This window comes from Neocloeon triangulifer, unplaced genomic scaffold (genome assembly GCF_031216515.1).
Source record: "Neocloeon triangulifer isolate White Clay Creek 2 clone unplaced genomic scaffold, ASM3121651v1 ptg000001l, whole genome shotgun sequence".
In the NCBI taxonomy this organism is placed as follows: Eukaryota; Metazoa; Arthropoda; class Insecta; order Ephemeroptera; family Baetidae; genus Neocloeon; species Neocloeon triangulifer.
Window position 1 is genome coordinate 10,839,752 of NW_026775544.1, and position 11,647 is coordinate 10,851,398.

The 11,647-nt window shown below is 34.3% G+C and overlaps 1 protein-coding gene across 1 annotated transcript in view; it reads right to left on the reverse strand.

The window, feature by feature from the left end:
- LOC132195798 (ets DNA-binding protein pokkuri) overlaps positions 1 to 10,903 on the reverse strand; it is a 37,963-nt gene extending 27,060 nt beyond the window's left edge. The window contains exon 1 of the mRNA XM_059618027.1: positions 10,788 to 10,903. The gene's annotated coding sequence lies outside the window, so the exon portion shown is untranslated. The remainder of the gene's footprint in view (positions 1 to 10,787) is intronic.
- Positions 10,904 to 11,647: the final 744 nt, after the last annotated feature.

Here is an 11,647-nt window from a genome sequence, read left to right on the forward strand (position 1 = left end):
TTCTTTGAAATGTGATCAATACATCACTTTACCTTTTCCGTCCTTTTCCTTTCTTAATTTTTTTTATATATTTTTTTCCACACATTAAATTTCAGACCAATCCAAGGTTTTTTAGTTGTAAATATGATAAAAGCAATTTTCAATGATTTTAAATTGCATAAAAAAATGGGAGCGTTTTATGATTTACTCGCCCTCAGCAACGCATTGTGTCTTTTGTTCTGAGCAATTTGGCGAATTATCTGCAAATCGGTTCACGCATGTTAAAAAATAATGATATGGATTGAACAGGCCGCTTTAAAGAAAATACATAAGTCGGACGTGTGCAATAAATCCCGAGGCGCAAAACTTTCACTCTCTGGTAGCGCACCTGACATAGGCTCCATTCAAGTGCGAGCTCGTTTGCATTTCGCCCCAACTGCTGGAACAAAAATTATTATTGTTGTCACAAGAAAGTAAACTCTCGTTTGAAAAAAGAAGTTGAATAAAAAGGATCGACTTTTTTTATCTGGCAGTTTTGCCTTTTGCGAAACGGTTTTTGAAATCGCCTCTAAACAAAACAGCAGAAAAATGCCAAAATTGTTTTGCAAATACGGACGCGGAAGTTTTTCTGCGACTTTGAACAAAAGGAAGGACGAACGCGGACTTAGAAATTTGCTGAACTGCGAAATTTGTCACGCAGTGAATTTGCAAGCTGAAATCTTTTTAATTGGCAGACAAACATTCCTTTGTGACAAAATAGTTGCAAAGAGTATTCTGGGAATCAGATATATAAAACGTTCATTTTAGTAAATTATATTAAGAGCAAAATGACAATATTATTATTTATTAATTTATAAATTTTAAAAAAAATTTCACGTTGTCCACAGGGATGATTCTTATTTTTAGCAACTTAAAAAAAAATATATATGTTTTTTCCAAAGTACATATATAATGTTTATTAAAACATAGAAAATTAAAGTTACTGAACAATTCCTATAAATTTTTACTTCATTTGATGTTAGAAAAAAACAATAATTAAATTGTTAGGTGTTGAAAATCACCCAATCTGCGCATACAGTTCAATAAAGATGAACTTAAAAAACAGAAAAAAATTTGGTTAATAATTCAGAAGCATCATTTTTGTATTACGTCCAACTGCTTAAATTACATCACCAAGTTGTTGAAAAAACTTGAAACTTGTCACGTTTTATCGAACTAATTGTCGTCAACAGTTGGAGTTGATTAGTCATGCAATCTTTTCGAAGAGAATTTAAGGAACACCGCGCGCGGTTGACGCGATATTACATGAATTGACTTGGTGACGCGCCAGATAAGATAAACTGCACTGTGTGTCAATTGTGATGGCAAGCAGTGCAGAAGGCATGACGATTCCTCTGCTTTTGATTCAATTCAAAACACACGCTCTTCACACTCTGGTTTTTCTTTTGCTCTGAATTATTGTCGGCTTGCCGTGAGTTTAAAGGTCACGCAGCAGCTTTTTGGGTCGGATTACAATCGCTATACTGAGAGAGTGAATCGCGAAGTTGGCGATTTTCAAGTATGCATGCGCGATTCCTAATCAGCAAGTATAAAAAAGTGATCGCACCTGCTCTGCGCGTGTCTCAAATTAAAAAGCTACACATCCAAAAGTCTATTTCGTAATGCACAAAAGTTCATTTTTTTCTTCTGAATTTTTATTGTTTCATCCGTTTCAGCAAAGATTAGCTTTCTTGTTAGATTTTATCAACAACATAAATCTCATTGCACTTGGAAAAATATTCAGAAAATAACAAAAAATTTCAAACTTGCCTTAGTATTTAGTTAGGTAATTAAAGAATAACATCTTGTTTCTACTAATACATATTATTTAGTTAGACTATTATGATGGGAGACCTAATAAAAGATCACAAATTAAGCCACTTGTAGAAAACTTTTAATCAAAAATAAAATAATCGTCAAATCTCCAAAAGTTTACTTTATTCTGTAAAAATGAAATTTCAAATTAATTCTCACATTTAAAACATTCAATTATCAATAAAATGAAAGTACAAATTATTGCAAAAAAAGTTACTTTTTTTCATTTATTAAAAAATGATTATACAGCAAACTCTAAAAAGAAAAAAATTGTAATTTAGACCTGAATCAAATTGGCACATTAAAAATAGTTTTAAACTTCGATTTACAATTTAAATTCTCAATTAAAAAAAAGTCAGAAACAAGAAGAGCAAATATGAAACAGATTAATCAAGTGATTGACCAACGAGATGCAGCAAGAAATAAGGAAGACCAGAAAGGAAAAATGCAAATGTGCTCTTTCTCGTCGGTGATCTTTTCCGTATTGCGCACGCTCTCATGATAATACACACACATGCTTTACTACTGGGCACATTAATTACGCTGCATGCTATGCACTTATATGCGTGCAATTGATCCCTTCTCGTTTGCCTTCAACAATGGTGCACTCTGGTTCTCGCATAGGAAGCAAAAGAGCACCATTTGCTCTGCACAGAAAAAAAATAGATCCGTACATCGGTTGACGTTTATTGTAGGAATAAATAACCATCTTATAAAGAGGCGACGATAAAAAAAAAACTAATAAGGAATAGTCTTGTTAGCTGATTGATAATTATAAGATGAAAGATGATTCCATTTACATTCGTCGGCGGTTTCCAAACAATCAATTTGCTATTTAATTTTATTACCAATCAGACAATCGGTTTTTTTTTATTAGGATTGGGATATTTTTAAATTTTCTTACTATTGATTTTTCTAATTTTTGTAATTTTTTATTAATTCTCTGCTCTTAAACATGATTTTAAAAAAATCAATGGAAATTTTTGTCGAAATGTTTATTTACTTTAGATTGATGTAAATTGTTCTATGGTCAAGTCAGTTCTGTTTGCAATATTTAATACGAAAAATGATCAAGAAACTAATAATATCATCTTTTAAGTGACGATTTTGAGATTCCCTTCTGCATTAAATGAAGCAATGAATCATAAAAAGCCTGAATGTCCTGTTTTTACCTAATTTTGAAATTTTTATGGGGCATTTTTTTAAAAAAATCTGATAATGCCTCTGTTAAATTTTGGTTGCAGAAAAATGTGCCATATTTCGTGGCCGGCGATTGGGATGTGACAGCGCGCGACACACTTTGTGCACGGTTTGTCGTGGTGTTCTGCACCAAATATCTTGACATGGTAAAAATAGAGGAGCATAAAATTGGACGCTTTCCGCGACGGTGCACTCCACCGTGCTAGATAAGATCAACTATGCATGCTGAGGACCAAAAACACTTAACAAAAAATAAATACGTGATTCAAAATAAGGCACCCACGCGAACGGATTTAGTATAGAAAAGAGATGCGTTTTGTCGCTTCCTGTGGTCAATCTCGGCACCTGTTATGGGAAGCGATTTTTGGGAAATCAAACAACCGTTGAAAAATTGCCACAAAATTAATGTGGCTTGTTGAACTGAATGAAAAATCTGTCATGTCAGATAAAAGAATTTTACTTTTGAAGGATTTCAATAGTTTAAAATTATTGCTTATTTAAAAAAGTAATTCATGAAATTAAATAAAATTTGGCTGTGGCCAGAAATTTTAATTTGATTGAAAATTGAAACACGCAATCTTTAAAATGAGGACAAAAAAATTAGCAAATAATAAAACTAATAATTAAACATGCAGTTCTTTAGTTTCAAAATAATAATTTTCAGTCATTGAATTGTGAAAATTTTTTTGTTTTATTGATTTTAGCTACAACAAAAATTGTTGGATTACTATGTGTGTGAAATAGATTTGATTTTTTTTCTCAATCGAATGCCATGCGTGTAATCGAGTTTGAAAGAAGTGCAGTTGAGTGCAGGTCACTCTGTGTAAGTTGAGAATGTCTCTTCTTCGAAATTTCATCTCTCCGTCTCTGTTCTTTCTTTATATGGTGGCTTTGTTGATTCGGTGCGGCGGACTCGCGGAAGAGTCGATCGGTCGGGTTGTGCAGTTATTTCCTGCGACACAGCATCTCTTTATTTTCCTTCAAAAACGGCCAAAGGTCCGCCCGTTATCGCGAGCAGAAGTGCGACCGCGGGGACGAGCGAACGGATCGCGCGAGACAATGCGAAATGAGATCACTCGGATCAACACTTATTGCAGCCCGATCATCGCACTTTTTCTCTGCATTCCGAAACGACTGCCGCGCGCATTTTTCCTTGTCACGCCGTTTTAATTGAATTTGTCCCGTCGCACGTCACAATGAGGCTCTCCGGTCACGGCTCATTTTCGCCGCACTTCTTATATTTTAACAGAAATCAACTTACAAGGGCACTCTTGTATTTTAACATTTTTCACATTAAAATTATTATTAATTATTAAAATTAAATTTAAAAAAAAATTGTGTTTAGTTTTTATTAAAATAGACCAATAAAAATAAATTAATTAAAATATTCTATAGGAAAGAAAAGTATCAGCAATCAACTCGGCGCCGTCAATTTGGTCAAAATCATGAAAAAAATTAACTTGCGCAAGTTTCTTGTTTTTATTAAACATTATAAAGATAAATAATAATTATTATTTTTGTTATTTTAGTTACAGGAACGTTGATGATATAAAAGATCATCACTAGCATCAGCAATCGATTCATTGGCTATAGATTGAAAAAATCAATGTGCCTTTTTATAATAAATGAAAAATGAAATTAATTACTGATAAATTTTTTTACCGCCCATTTATCATTAAAATTTTAGCAATTTTCATAGACAAAAATAATTTATCTGGCTATTATGTCAACAATGATTGGAACAGTTTAAAATCAGCACCATCATATATTTTAGAACAAAATTAATATAATGTTAAATAATAATTATGTATTAATTGGGTTAAAATATTTTTGAATTTACTTTGAAAAACTATTTTGCCTATTAACAATCACCTTTTGTTCAACCAAAATTTTGAACCTAAAGAGCCAAACTCTTTTTAGAAAAACAAGACTTCAGATCAGCCTCATTCAACGCCTGTTTTTGGAGTTAGGAATTTATTTCACGATTTTATTGTTAAAATGGAAGTGCAAAAATTCAATAATTTTTTTAATTTTAAATTATAATAAAAAAATTGATAATTCAATTACTTCTCTGTGGCGATGAATAATGGTGTGGTTATTCACAAACTGTTTCCAACCACTAATCAAGATAATTAATCGTCCTGTCTTTTCACACCATCTTGATCTTAGGGTTATAAATTTTCTCCTCCAAGTGCTGATTAGCACATGCGGCGTGAATATTATTATATAAAACGCAACAACGGTTGATGGCGTATCAGACGAAAATTACGATGGTTCTTTTTGTCCTTCATTTACGACAACTTTAATTTCCACGTACATTTATTCATACAAAATATAAAACTCTCTTTAGCTGTAAATGAAATGCAATAAACCACTGTGTCTGTCTGCGAGGGCATCTCTCTCTTTTCTTTCTTGAAATAATAATAATAATAATTGAGCGTGCGAGGAGATGAACATACATCCCTCTGCAGAGCGCCATAAACAAAACTGGTTTTCGTATGAGGAAATAAAAACTTGCTTCACATTTCAACGCCGGGTGGAAAGAAGAAGGTGCGCGCTGCAGAGATGAGATCACCTCAAAGTAGGAAGCACCGCAGAGGAAAAAATCTCGTATGTTAAGCAGCGAAATAGCGGCACTCTGTATACATAATGTACACCTATGTATGTATATATTGTGCACCGACTTCATTTTCCAACGCGTGATTTGGTGCAAAGGTTAATAATTTCGCTCCCATCCTATTATTTTGAGCTGCTCCGCAAGAAGCTTGTTTGCGCGAAAAACGATCTTGCGCTGCCTCAGCGCAATACCACGTTCTTTTCAAGAGAGTATAACAAGAGCTGTGTAATAATAACTGAAGTACACACACAAGTCAACCTTCACCAATCTGCTGCGTAAAGTTTTAACTAATTCACAAGAAATTTATCATGATTCAAGTTAAGATATTGAAAAATTTTGGAAAATTTAATACATACGAGTCCACAAAACAAGTGTATTTAATTAAAATTAAACTGGTTGCCTTTCATAATTTTTTCCTACAAGGCAAACTTATAAAGATTTATCCCTTGCTGAGAAGCTTGTTTTTATTATAAAATGGGCGCTCAACTCTATAGTTTTGTAAAACTACATATATGACTCAAAATCAGTTAAATTATAGACTTTAAATCACAAGATTTTGCAAAATAATACTTCTAAAATGCAGAATAAATGTTTTTTCCAAACGTGGATGATAAGCTGCTGAAAATCAATTTAAGTAGATTAGGAACCTCGATTTTGCTTAAGAAGAGGAAAAACGAAACCAATCTTTATATTTATATACAGGCGTAAATTTCATTTTACCTTTAAAATATTAAATAAAAATCTAAAATTTGTAGGAAAAGCGGAAAATATTCCTTACAAAATCTTTAAAATCTGGTTAAAGTGTGAGTTAAAACTGATCAATTATGATTATTCTTCCACATACCAATAAATTATGAATGTTGTTTTTAAAATTTGCATGGGCTTTGGAGTTTCACGGTTTTGTTGTTGCACGGGAAATGATTAAAACTATTAAAACTCATTTATTTCAAAACGTGATGCAGACCTATTTTAGTAATTTCAGTTCGGAATAAATCAGTTTTTACAAGTCACACTAATTTCGCGTGTTATTCCTCTTGCTAAAAACTGCTATGTCCAGAGGGTTCAAAATGATTAAAAGGAGCATCCTGGCGAGTCTTTCGTTTCAGAGCGACATGAACAATAAAATTATAATGATTTGTGTTTTTAGTTTCTTTCCTTTTGCAGCACATCCAAATCAACCGCCGGCAAAGTGTCTATCCGCTGATGTGCGCCGGGCTGTATAACAATATAATATTCCCGAAAATAATTGCTCGCAATTTGCTATATAGGGCCGAAATATAACCAACAACTTAACAGCCTCCGCGATAGTCGTGTGCTCTTGCAGTGCGCGCGGCGGAAGGCGGTTATTATTCCTGCTTTTTATGCGAATTGTTGTTGTTGTCAGGGAGAGGCATTGGACCCGTTTTCACGCGTCAATAAAACCCGATAAAACCATGGGAAAAGAAGATGCGAGAAAAGCTGTCTCTTAAAAGCAGCAATTTGCGAAAAGTCAATAAGTTTATAATTTATTATCTGTAAACCATCTAAAATTAAGTTTGGTGCGATCCAGTGCGATCAATAATTTGACGATCTCGAATCGATTCCTTTGATCAGCATGTTTAATTGATTTTCCTCATTTCAAAAGAAAGGAAAGTCAAATTCAAATAAAAATAAACCAACCAATAAGATGATAAAAACAAACTTTCTTGACAATTCTATGTTTTCTAAGCAAAATGAAATATTTAATAATCTAATTCATTTCATCCAATCATTTAACTTAAAATACAAAAGCAAACGGAGGGTTAAAGAGATAAAAATGATGATATTGCCCCCCTAATTTAATTTAGACATTAAAATTTTTTCAAAAAGAGCCTTGAAGCAATGCCGAGTTTTCAGACAATAATTTTGTAAAAATCATAAACGCACGAAAATATTTAGTAGAATTCAAAACTTTCTTATTTTATTCTGCAAAATTTTGCCTGTTTTAGGGAATAATAGTCAAGGATAATAAGTCTAGGATAAAATTAACTTAAAATTGCAATATATTTTGATGATTTTGGACCAAAATCTTTTGAAAACTTTATTAATACATTTATTTTAAAATTTTATGAAAAATTCAATTATAATTTTATTATTCATTGTGAAACTTAATTCAGTCTGGAAATTTTCAAATAAAATTTTCATCCTGGAAAAAGAGACGAAAAATATTGCCAAATGTGAAATGTTTGCTTCCTGCGGTAGATCGATTTTTATATGCAATATACAGTTACTTGTTCGCAGCGATATTGGACAAAGGAAGAGCAGGTGGACAAAAGGTTGTGCGAGCAGCGGCGACCTGACCATACAACAATGGGGCATTTTTCTACACGGCGTGAATGCCGAGCAGCTTCGGCGAGATGCTGCTCTTGGTACATATCGCGCGCAGGCAGCACCCACGGTCATCACCTTCGAGAGAGCATTGTCCTCTGCCCGCTCAGGTGTTTCCGGAGCCATCTCTCTCTCTCTCTCTCTCGCTGTACATACAATATACATTTTTTCGACCCCCACCCCACGCACGCATTCGCAATACACGCCAGAGATGAACTTTGGCTGCAGGCCAAAACTCATATCCCGCGCGCACCCTGAGAGTTCCGAAGCTGCCCACATTATTATTTGTTCGACGCGGCGCTTCTTATCTCCAGCCATGTTCTACCCAGACAGAATTGTGATGGAAATATCCGAACGTGCGCAGTGTGTATTAATTAAGAAAAAAAACACGCCATGCTGCTGCAAAGGTTTTTTCTTATTCCACCGGCGCACCCTCTCAGGTTCGGCGCCCGAATCGTGCAGAATTTGTATGTATTTAATGAAGAGTTGAAGTTTTATTAACTTAAACCATAAACTCAATAATTACATTCTCAATCCTGTTTTTCTTAATTGAGAAGAAAATAATTAATAATCGTGAATTTTTGCCCAAAACTTTGCAAGCATAAAAACTTAGACTGCCAAAATTTTATTTTTCATACAGATTAATTCTTTATTTTAGAAAGAATTTCCTTCTAATTCCTGGAAAAAATTATTATTTTAATTAATACTCTTCAATCCAGGCAAAGCGGTTTCATTTAATTACTACAAACTCATAAAATCGTGTTAATCATGAATAATTAAAAAACATTTAAAATCTTGAGTCACTCTACAATAAAAATTGAGAACTATAAATTTTTCTGAATCATCTTAAATCTGCGTTTTGAAATTTATCACAGCATTATTTCCTCTTGTATATTTATAAAAAAAAAAATGATCAATTTTTATCCCATTTTGTGAATTGCGAGCAGTGACCTTATATAATATATATTTTTACGGAAAACATAAATCACACGATATAAAATTGCAGAAAATATCGAGCATTGTCAGAGCTATTTGTTACAGAAAAGTTGATAATAGACCGTCGGATAATGCATATAAATCACCACACAGGCTCTGTGGGCGGATAAAAACCTGCTCTCCGGGAGTTTCACACACAAAGGACAAAATTTTGTCCCAAAGTAGAGAATAAAAAAAATCGTTGTGTGAAAAACGGTCTGCATCTGCCTATTGTGCCTTTTGAGGAGAGTTGCATCTCTCGGATTATCAGTCAGCTCCTTTGTGTGCGGCAGGTTGCGAGATTGTTGGGGGAGTTTTTTTGGGGTACAGTAGGAAACTTTTGTGCGCGCCAGACAATCGCTTTTTAAACGCCATCGCAGCAAATTACATCATCTCGTCCGCAGCGGCCAATTGATGAATTATTATTTCCTTATTCGTTATTTTTTTATTTATAAATTTCCTCCCTGTTTGATTCGAATAACTTAATTTATTAGAAAATGCCCTACACAGATGAGAGCTTTTAATTCTACTTCATTTCAGTTATTATTGAAAGGCGTGTATTTTATATAGATGCAGATGATGAATTGTGAAACGTCCTTCAGACAGTTCCACAAGAAGTTGGCGCCAGAGGGATTTACAGATTTCCTTTTCTTAAAAAAGCGTTTCTCCCCTTTCTCTTTAGCCCCACACGCATTTTGTTTACGCAGGGAAGAAGCAAAACACCAGCAATAACACTTTTATAATTTAACAAAAAAAAAGGGATTATATTGTCTGTGAATTCCAGTCAAGTGAGCAAGCATTTGAAACTTAATCCAAACGTGTGTTGTTCCCCCTGCAAATCCCAACATCCAGGGTGTCTCCAAACCAGACATTCAACAAGCACAACCTATTGTCCACGGAAAAGCTGGGAAAAGTGCGGCCAGGTGAAAACTCTCCTTTTTTCCTCTTTAAATAATTCCACACACAAAATAATAAAGTAACACAAAAATTCCATTAGAGAAACCAAACACGTGCTTTTTTAACAAGAGGCGAAAACATAGAATTTCGAGTGCACAAAAATTCCTTTGTGAAAACGTTTGCAAAATGATCCAGCGTTCCAGCCGAGCGGCCGAAAGTGCAGGCTCGGGGAGGGCAAATGACGAATAAGTTGAATTCGATATCCGAAGCCAAAGAAAATAGGCGCTTCAGGTGAACAGGAAGGTGAGGTCACTCAATCTGGTCACCCACCACAAGTGCTGTCAGTTGTTTGCCCTCTTGTTCTCGCAGTCATTGCGGTTTAATTCCCCAGCGGTGCCAAAACAGATTCGATTACACTGCAAAAGCTGCAAGGGGTGTTTGTTCGCGAGACGACACTTTGGCTTCTTGCTTTTATACATTATTTTTTTATAATTTTTAATAGAAGTGCACCCGCAGGCAATGCGAGAGACAAAGCCGAGCTGACGCGAAACCAATCACCGAGAAAATCTCGCATTCCGATGGTTTTGACTCGAAACTTTTTGTTCCTCGTTGGAATAAGCAGGTGAGTAATTCTGTCTGTTTGCCAACAAGGAAAGCGACGATGAGGGGAGCCATTGTTGTGGGCAGCTGACCAATCTGCCTTATTCGGTGTCTGATATCACCTTATATACTTTGCATATATTAAAAAATTACTTTTTTGCACCACGGATCAAATTCATTTTTCCTATAATTTTTACTTTCAAGCGAAATTTACTCGGAATAAAATCAAACCTGTTTTGCGCACACTTGACATAATTACACGTTCAAGTAAGTCGTAAATAAATAAATTGCGAATTAGATTACAAACTTCTGCACTTACCTGGAATTCCGTCAGACTCCTTGATTGTCAACAACTCGGCCTAGTTTGGGTCGAATTTCGAACTGCATCCTGGACCTGGTGAAACACGTGGCACTCATTGCAATGTTTAGTCAACAGACTGATCTAACATCTACATAACTGATCAAAACTGGGTGGGCGTGTTCAATTATTATTTAAGTGTAAACGCGGGAGAGATTGAAACCTGAAAAGCAGTTAGCAGAAAATGCTGCAAATTTTCTTTCATCTTCTAATATAATATTATATTTTGTCTTTATTCCGAGATATTTTGAGCCAAGTTTAAAATAAGTGAAGAGGAGTTTTATAAAAACATCCGTTGATTAAACAACAAAATTGTTTAAATTAATAAATTCAATAAAAAAATTATTGTATGCGTCTGATGATTCAATACTTTTGAATTTCCTTAAAATTATTTAAACATATTTTATGATTTGTCATTCATTATTAAAATTGGGCCTTTTTCTCAGCCAGTTCAGTAATTTTTTTAACTAAAACTTATAATGAATTAGATTAAAAACATTAATTAGCTCAATTTATCTATGCAATCATTTATAAAAATAAGATTCAGTTTGAATAAGTTAAAAATAATTAAATATTAATTTTTTTCTGCTCCAGCGTTTGGGCGTTTTCGTTGTCCCTGGAGTGGAAAATGCAAGCGAATAGAGAATAATAAGTACGCTCTGGCCTTTTTATTTCAGCATTGAAATTTTCTCCTATACTCACGCACACACAAATACAAAGAGCACTTCTTCTTCTTATTCTTGTGGCCGCGCGCGGCGGCGAACGGATGACGGCATTCCGCCCGCGAGGGGGCACCCGGTGCACACCGAAGGTCAGCGACA